This window comes from Charadrius vociferus, unplaced genomic scaffold (genome assembly GCF_000708025.1).
Source record: "Charadrius vociferus isolate BGI_N301 unplaced genomic scaffold, ASM70802v2 scaffold121, whole genome shotgun sequence".
Classification (NCBI taxonomy): Eukaryota; Metazoa; Chordata; class Aves; order Charadriiformes; family Charadriidae; genus Charadrius; species Charadrius vociferus.
In genome coordinates, this window is record NW_009646858.1 from 735,575 (window position 1) to 744,495 (window position 8,921).

Genomic DNA, 8,921 nt, shown 5'->3' on the forward strand with positions numbered 1-8,921 from the left:
AGGTGGGCAGGCCGTGGGCGAGGGCCCGTTGGGGCCTGGCGGGGCCTGATGGCTTCGCAATACCTGCGAGAAAGCGGCCATCGAGGAGCCGGAGCCGGGCTAGTCACAGCGTGTCAGGAGGAGGAGAAGCAGCAAGTTAAAATGCAGGAGGAGCCAGCCGAGAGGACAGCAAGCCTGTTCCCCATGAGGAGGGTGAGGCGCTGGGTCAAGGACCTGGCAGAGCTGCGCAACCCCTCTCTTTGGAGGCTGTCGGGACCAGGCTGGGTAAAGCCCTGAGCACCCTGGTTTGACCTGGGAGCTGACCCAGCTTTGAGCTGGACCTCCCAAGGTCCCTCTGAACCCTTGTTATTCCCCAGCCTCTTCTTCACCCCACTGCTCACAAGTTCCTCTTCCATATGAGCCTTGTTCAGGGCCTGTTTACAAATATTAGACAATCCAGGCCACAGCTCTGTTTATTTTTGAGCTCTCTAAACCCACTCTGAGTTCTCTCGAGCTTTCTGTTTGCTTCAAAAAGAACCACTAAATTTTACTGTAACCAGAGTACCCCAACATAAACAATCCTAATCATCAATATCCCTTTTCTTCCTTACTTCCAAAGGCAAACCTTATCTTTCTCAGTGCTTTGCTTTCCAAACACTGTCTCCCTTTATTCTCGGTGCCAATGCTCTTCCCTTTCTTTCCCAGTGATCCAAGCAAGCACTTTGAGTGGGGACCTGTCCAAACCTCCAGATCTTGCCATGGCTGTTTACATCTGTTCTGTCAGTCTTTCTTCAAATCTATAATTCACTGACCATTTCTCCTTCTTCTGACTCTTCACACAATAGCTCAAATTAGCGTGGTGTTTTTTCCTGGTGGTATTTCATCCATTTCTGGATGAAATAAAAGGTTATTCCTTTGAATGGCAAACTCTTTGTTCATACACGTTTTACACGTTACAGTCCTGCAGCATAAAACTCACTCGCAGCACTTGGCTCTGCTCCCTGTAGCCATAGGAAAGGAAACATCAGTTTAGATCTTAAATTGCTTCCCAATAAAAATTGAAGTTTTCTAAAGGTGAGTGCTCTATCTGTCCATTCCTGCCCCCCTTCCGCATTGTCTCCTCTCTGTGTCAATGATTTTCTGCTCAGCCAAAGAATTGAAAGGGTATGAAAATACCCTTTTTTGTGCTTACTGCATTTTTTTACACCTTTGGGAGCACAAAAGCTTTTTTAGGGCTCTGACCAGCTGGCATGGGGTTTCCAGCCAATGTTTCTTTAGTTGGTGAAATAACTAAGATGGTGTGTGTATTTTTCATCAAATGAATCCTGGCAATTTTGTCCAACCTTGCTGGCTTGAGTTTGTGTGCACAGGCCGGTATTTAGAGCTGTGACTTCACTAAAATTCTGTAAAATGACAAAACTGCCTGTAATATCTCAACAGTCTTATGTAGATTTCACAGGAGGTAAATAAAGAACTCCGAATCTGATCTGAGGTTCATGCTAATGAAAGCACACAACTGTCCTTTGCCCTTTCAGCTACAGTGTTGTCTGGGCAGCTCACATATTTGGGACAAATTTCAAAGACTGGTTCATGGTTCAGGAGAAAATGTCTTTTATTTTACAGTTTTGGCCCTTGTTTTGGGTGAGAGTGATCCTAGCCTAACAGATTTGTTGGTGGAGAAGTTGGGACATCCGAGAGTTTAGTCCCTATAGTACTTAAAAAGTGAATGACTCATGGATTTTGCCAACTTAATTCTTGCTGTCATTCAGATTTCCTTGAAAGATTATCTTTTGCCTAATAGATAGGGTCCTTGATTAAGCTGGGAAAGATCTTGGTTTCAAAATTTCAGCATGACCTTTTAAAAAGTTTGGAATAGTTCTCTCTCGGAAATTTGGGATGTTAAGGCCATCATCCTGAGTAATGTGCTCTCCTGAGTAATGTGCTCTAGGCAATCCTGCTTTAGCAGGGGAGTTAGACTAGATGATCTGTAGAGGTCCCTTCCAACTCTGAAAATTCTGTGATTCTGTGATTTGCTTCTCACAGTTATCTGGAGTAACAGTTGTGGTCTGTTGGTGCACGTTTTGGGTCCACAGAGACAGTGAGCTTTGCCTGGGTTGTCATAAGGACCAGGAATCACACAGAGACATGAATGCTGCAGACAACATCTCGGTATTTCTCAAAATCACCTACGTACCACTACAGGGACTGACTTAAAATGGCTCATGCCCTCTGCATGCAGGAGGGCCGGTTCTGAAACAGAGCTCAGGTCCATGCAAGGCAGGCTGTCTGATAGCACCCGTCTGCGATGGCTGTGGAGGGTGTCAGAAGCACATCCACCAGTACCCTGCTGTTTGACATCGTTGTAGCAATGAGCAGCGTCCATCAGAGGTGCCCAATAACAGGCCGAGGGCTTGTTCTCTGGTCTAACTGAGGCTACAGAGATCAAAACCTTCCTCCTGACCATGGAAAGCCCAAGTTGGTTTGCAGCCTCCTATCTGCGTGTTCTTTCAGCGCTGCTGATGCCCGTGTGCTCTCTATGAAGCACGTAGCCTATTGGGGTGTCATCCTTTGCCTCCTCCTGCGTGCGGTGCCAGCACTGATACGGGCTGCCTACGAGTGACTGTTGGTGATCTGGGAAGCCTGAACTCCTGCCAGACTGGGAAGGGGTGGGAAGCTGAGTACTGCTCCAGGAGCAAGTGGGTCTCCTGGAACAGGTCTCCCAACCCTTTGATAATAAATGCTAAATTACAGTCTAATTTCCCCCGAATGCCTCATCTTTCCAGCTTGCAAAGATCACACGCAGCAATCAGCCCCAGCCCCAGTCATTATAAAATCAGTGCTGCCTCAGGGCTGTGAGGAAATGCACCCCATCTGGCCCATTAATACTTAAATAACATACAGTAATGCAGAGTTTGGTTAACTAACTCAGCTGAAGCGATAACATCAGCCATGCCACAAGAGAGATTTAAAAGTAATATCCCGACAGATACCATGAACAGACAAGGGAGGATGTTTATCTCTGAGACTTTCCCAAGATGATACTGATGCTTCAATTTGTTTGCTAACAGAGACTGTATATTATACTGATTATCCATTATCCCCTATAGTCTGGAGTTTTATTAGAAGAGCAGGTTCACATGTAGACTAAAGACGGCACAAGACAATATGAAGAGTTTAGGTGGGTCAGTGGCCCACTCAGGCTTCTTGTGAAATTTGTTGCTTGTAAAGATAACCAGTCTGGCCAAGATAAGAAGCAAGATTAGTGGAAAACAGAAGACCTTGAGGACAAAGCAATAACCACAATATACTGGTCTCAGGCAAAGGGATTCTCCCAGAGACACCAGGGAGTAGGAGAGGGCACTCTGAGGGACAGGTCTGTCCTGCATCATGAAGCTGTGACTCTGCAAGAGACTGCTCATGGCTGCCCAGAGATGGAGATGTCACCCTGTGCCAGGAGGCACTGGGACATGAGGGGATGGGCATGTTGGGCATGCAGCTGGAAGAGTTTGTAGCCGGGGCTCAGTGCATATGCCCTCTGTACTGAACTGGTACAGTGCTGCAGCGCATGTTCAGGTCCCAGCCTTTGCCCTTAAGGTGCTTCAAGGCCTGGCCCAGCAGAGGAGAGGACTCTGCCGCTCGGGAGTGAAAACGATGGTCAGGAACACCACATCAGCAGCCCAATGGACTTCCCTGTAGAGCACAGCATGGCCTTGGGGCATTGGTACTGCAGGATGAGGGTGTCCCAGACTCCCTTTCCCCCTGCCCTTTGGGCCAGGCACAGTCCTGCCCACCCCACCAGCACCTCAAAGGCAAGTCCAGCTCGTGTAAACTGCGCAAAATCAAATCCCAAATGTACTAGTGTCTGGAACATCCTGCCCAAGCTGAAGGCACGGCAGAGGTGATCTGCTCCACAGCTGAGGGGGGTCTGACACAGCAAAGAGGTGGTGTAGACTAGGGTAGAGTCTCCTGGTCAGGATGTAGAGTCGGCGCCAAGAGCTGAGGCTGTTCTGGGTTGCAGATGGAGCCTTTTTCACCAGCAATGCTCCAGTGAGTTTAGCTTGTGTGCTTTCTGCGATGATCAGGGCAGAACTCAGAGTGGGTCTGACACTCCTGAGGTGACCATTTTCTTCTTTCTCTGTGGATTCAGGTTCAGATGAGCAGGAGACTCAGTGAAAGGCATACAGAGCTTGTTCTGCTCTTGCTGCTCCTTGACTGACCCTGTGCATCATCCCTTTTAGCTGTGAAGGCATGGCCATGGCTGAACTCAGCCCTGCTGAGCAGCTGAGTAGATGCAGTGTTAGATGGCGGTAGATGCAGATAAAAGCAGTGTTAGCAGTGAGCTCAGGATACACCTGTGCAGGCAGTGGGGGCACACAGGTGCTGGTTTGGCTGGCCAGTACTCCAAGCCCTCCTGGATATGGTGTTACTTCATCCCATCCCCTTCCCTCCTCCATCACTACACAAACTGTCCTGCCATCAGTCACCCACACCACTGCATTCAGCCTGAGCCTACATTTCACTGTAGAGCTCGTAGCTGTTCTGCAACTTGTGCTTTCACAGCAGCTCATCATGTCCTTGGAACATGTAGGACATCATAATGTCCTACAAAAATGGCCTAATTTCCTCCTCTAGAGAGCCTGAGCAAGGGAGTCCATAGTGGCATTCACCTTCATGCCAGTTTGGATCATGAAATTACTATCACTTGTTAAAAAGGGCATGATTTTCCCCTAGAATAGCCTCAGCTAGCCCAAGGTGAGCCTGCAGGTTTGCCTCCTATTTGTCCTCTCACATTAGTTACCTGCAGGTATTGGAGTTCTCCTTTTTCGGCAATGAAGCCGGGACATAGCAGCCTGTACCAGATAAGGACAAGGAGTTCGCCAGCTGCCTGTCAAGACTGCAGTGACTCTGGCCAGTAAAATGGAGTGCTTGTGCCAGAAACTGCAGAAGCCCGTGGCTTGACATCGGTGAGTGAGCCAGGACGGAGGGCTGTGGTGAGCATGGTGCGTGCCCGGCACCCAGGAGGGTCAGCTGTGCCAAGGGATGGGAGACTTCCCTGCCTCACCAGGGCTGGGACCATGTCTTGCCTGATGTCATGAGCATTGGTGGGTGGATGATGCTGATGGGAGAGCAATGGAGAAAACTGGGAATGCTCTGGGAACTCGTGCGAATGTCCCTAAGCCTTTCCTGATGTTGCAATGCCCATGTTTGTATTTGATGAGACAATTATCTGGTCTGGGGATCCTTGTTTGGTGTCTTACTTCTCAGCGTCTGTTCTCCAGACAAGTGACCCAGTAACCAATCTCCTCTCTACTAGCTGGTGTCCATCCTCCAGTCCCCAGTGTGCACCTTGGAGGGGCGTTTGGAGCACCGAGGTCATTCCCCTGGGCTGCTGCATGGTCACGCTGCTGATAGCAAAAGTGTAGATGCAAGGTTCCTTATGCTTTGTGCCTTTCCCACGCCCTTGCCCTCACCATCACAGGCAAGACCTTGCCCGCAAGGCAGCTGCAAAGCAGAAGCACCTTCAGTGCCCCCTGGTCTGTGCTACCCATCTGCGTGCTCTGTTCACACCTTGCATATACAGAGACAGAGCAGAAAGGTCAAGGTGCGTCATCCAGGTCTGATCAAAATGAACAAGAAGCAACTTGATTATTTGCATGTGCATCTTCAAACAGAGAAAATCCCAAGTGCTAATGGGCCTTTTTCTGAGGTGTTAGTAGCTTTAGCCATGACCCAGCAGAGAGCAGGGCATCTGGCTGCTTCTATCCTGATGATTATAAATAAAACCTGGAGGACAGGGGATTCAGGGAAACAAGCCATCGTATGGAGGCCTCTGGGCTCTAGCTGTGCTCTCTGACTGAGCCAACACAGGGATAGATGGAGCCTGATCTCAATTTAGCTCTTCCCCGGCCTCCCTGGGGGAGAGGCAGCGCTGCACTGCAGGGTATTAGTTTTCTGATGTTATGGTGATGCTCAGTAGGGCTCTTCAGCCAACAGCAAAAAATGCCTGGGTTACAACCAGGGGACTACAGAAGTATTTGCAAAAAGGAAAAAAATCGCCAGAGAAAAGACACAGACCAAGACAAGTACTCTTGCTGCAGTTTACAACCCCTGGAGTTAATCTGAGTGGCAGCAGCAGCCAGCTGTGTGTTTGCATTCCATGGAGAAGCCCACCCTGGTTATCCCTGGTACCATGTGAAACAGGAAGGGCTGGAGCCTCTCCACAGAAATGCTCTTCTCTGCATGTCCTGAGAAAGACCCAATGCACCGGGAAGAGAAGAGACTTTCCATGTGACAGTGAACAAAACAGAGATGACACCAGAGCCAGAGTCACAAACACCATCCTTGGAGCAAGCTGTCTGCCCACACAATTTTATATAGCTCCCAGAAGGGGCTATTACTCAATTATACTGAATTACTCAATTATCCCTACATCTTCTAACATCCCTTGACAGGCAGTTACATGTGAACAAAGGTGTGAACCTTGCTCCCCCTAAGACCTCTCAGACTCCCTTCCAAGTTACAAGTATAAAAATCCCCAAATCACTGTGTGCATGGTGGTGAGCCTGCAAAAGGGGTTGCACAGGGCAATGGGGCAGCAGGGTCCCACGGAAGGTCCCCTCCTGCTCGGCATTGCAACACGCAGGATCAAAAGTTCCAAGGATTTCTCTTAAATCCTGCTGAGCTTGGCTCTGCAGAACCACAGTGGTGGATTTTCCCAGCAAACCTGTTGTTTCTGAGTAATAGAGTGACTGCAGTTATCAATGACATCAAGTAATCAAGAACAGACATCTAAGGAATCCAGGAGAAGTCAAATTGACAATGCTGATTTTGCCATAAATATGGTATTTGAATTGAGGTAATTGGCAGAATTACTCCAGGAGGTAAACTTTTAGGAGGTTTATCTCTCAAATTAGTGGCATTTTGCTGAAAAAGCCTTGTTTCTCACTAACAAATAATGCATGCTTGACAGAGGAGTGGGGGAATTCGCACAGAGTGGCACAGGACGTCACAGGGACTGCCTTCGCCAGTAAAACTTTCAAACAGACAAAATAAATAGGCAAAAATACAGGCAGCTAATGGGGAAAGAGCAAGAAATTCCTTAAGCCACAGAAATACTTGAATTTAGAACGGTTTCAGGGAGCGAACAGCAAGGTGTAACCTGGGGAGCTTCATTAAAAAACAGTTTACATTTCTTATCTGTAATCTCACCCGGGTCCTCTTTCTGCCAGAAGAGTGGATGTATGGGTACGTCCAACCCCCTGCAGAGGCAAATCCCTCTCTCCCAGTCATCCCTGTCAGGGGGATATTACTTTCTGCTCTTTCAATAAAAGGAAGGCAAACACTCCACACCCAGCTGCAGGGGCTCTTGATTATTTTCAATTCTGGCTGTCAAAGTATAAATTAAATCAATTCCTCTTGTTTTGAGAAAGAACAGGGTCCTTCTCCCCGTAATTTACTCTTTATCCTCTGTCCATGGCACACGAAAACCCAGCCAGCATCACATAGCTGAATTCATCATGGGTTTTAAGCGAGTTAAGTGAGCAGGAACACAAACAGCGTCCCCTTCTACAGCGGGAGACGGGGCAGTTTGAGTGTATAAATTCAGGCTGCCATGAACTGCACGGCTTAGACCTGGGGGAGCGGGGGCAGCATGCAGCATTGGGAAAACAGCTCTGTCGAGGCGTGTTGTGTATCACAGTCGCATCCGTTAACCTGAGGATGTGCACTGGAAAATGCCCTGTGCTCTCTGCTTTTCCAGGTCAGGACTTCGTTAAACTGGGACTCAAGTTAGCACGTAGTCTGCAGCACGGAGGGGAAGACTTTAGATGGGCAGATGGTGGAGATCGGGTTGAGACCAGGAAGTTTGCTGTCGAATCAGTGCTAAGGAAATCCCAACACCTGGAAATACAGCAAGAAGTAGGCAGGGCATGCAGGCAGCCTCAGCTTCGGCCTCACAGGACCCTCCTCCCCCTCCAGCCCCTTGCTGTCCTGCCCATCGCTCTTGGGCTGCCCTTGGGCTCCATGGGTCCTGCCTTTCCTTCCATAGCTTTTCCCCTCACAGCTGTGGGATGTGGCAAATTGCAGGCATGCAGGAAACAGCCCGGGTCTCCGATTTAGGAAGATTTATTGCTGTGCTCTGCTTTTCTCTTCTCAAGACATGTCTGTACTCACTACTGTAGAACCCAGGAGGTTGTCCCAGGTACTCACTACTGTAGAACCCAGGTATTGTCCCACTGGAGGATGGATCTGGTTCTGATCACACTGCGCCTGTGTGACGAGCTCCCAGCCCCGTGACCAAGCCTCACCACCTCAAACAGTGGGCAAAACTCAGGCTGCTTCTGAGACTGCAGGAGCGCTAGAGGCAGCGTGGAGAAACCGGCACCCACATGGGCAGGGACACTGCCTGATCAGCCCAAGGACAGGCAGAAGGCTTCCCAGCACAGCGAGGTGTCACAGCCCAGACTGATGTCCAGCCACAGGACTGTCACTGTCACCAGTGTGCTTCTGGGAAGCAGGCTGCACGCAGTTTTCGGAGACTGACTTAAGACCTCACATGGGTGTCCCTAGCTTAAATGACATGAGTCACGGAAGCCCCAGCTGTGCTCCCAGAGCACACGTTGCACGGGCCAGGACAGACTCTGAGCACTGGGACCTCTCCACCTGCTGCCCCATCGCCCACCAAGCACCAGCCCTGTGGGGACACACTGTGAGGAGGCGGCCTCCATCTCCTCCTACACACCATACCCCCCTCCATCCTTCCCTCCCGCACTCGGCTGTGCATGGCGTGGGGAGCCCAACAGGGCCACCAGCCCAGAGCTGCAGTGGGATGCACAAGAGTGTCCCGCCAGGCGGGTCCCTGCCACTGGTCACAACCGTCGGGGAACAGACGTGGACCGCTGCGCCCTGCGGGTGCCCCCACGGCCCCTGCCCGGGGGGCTGCC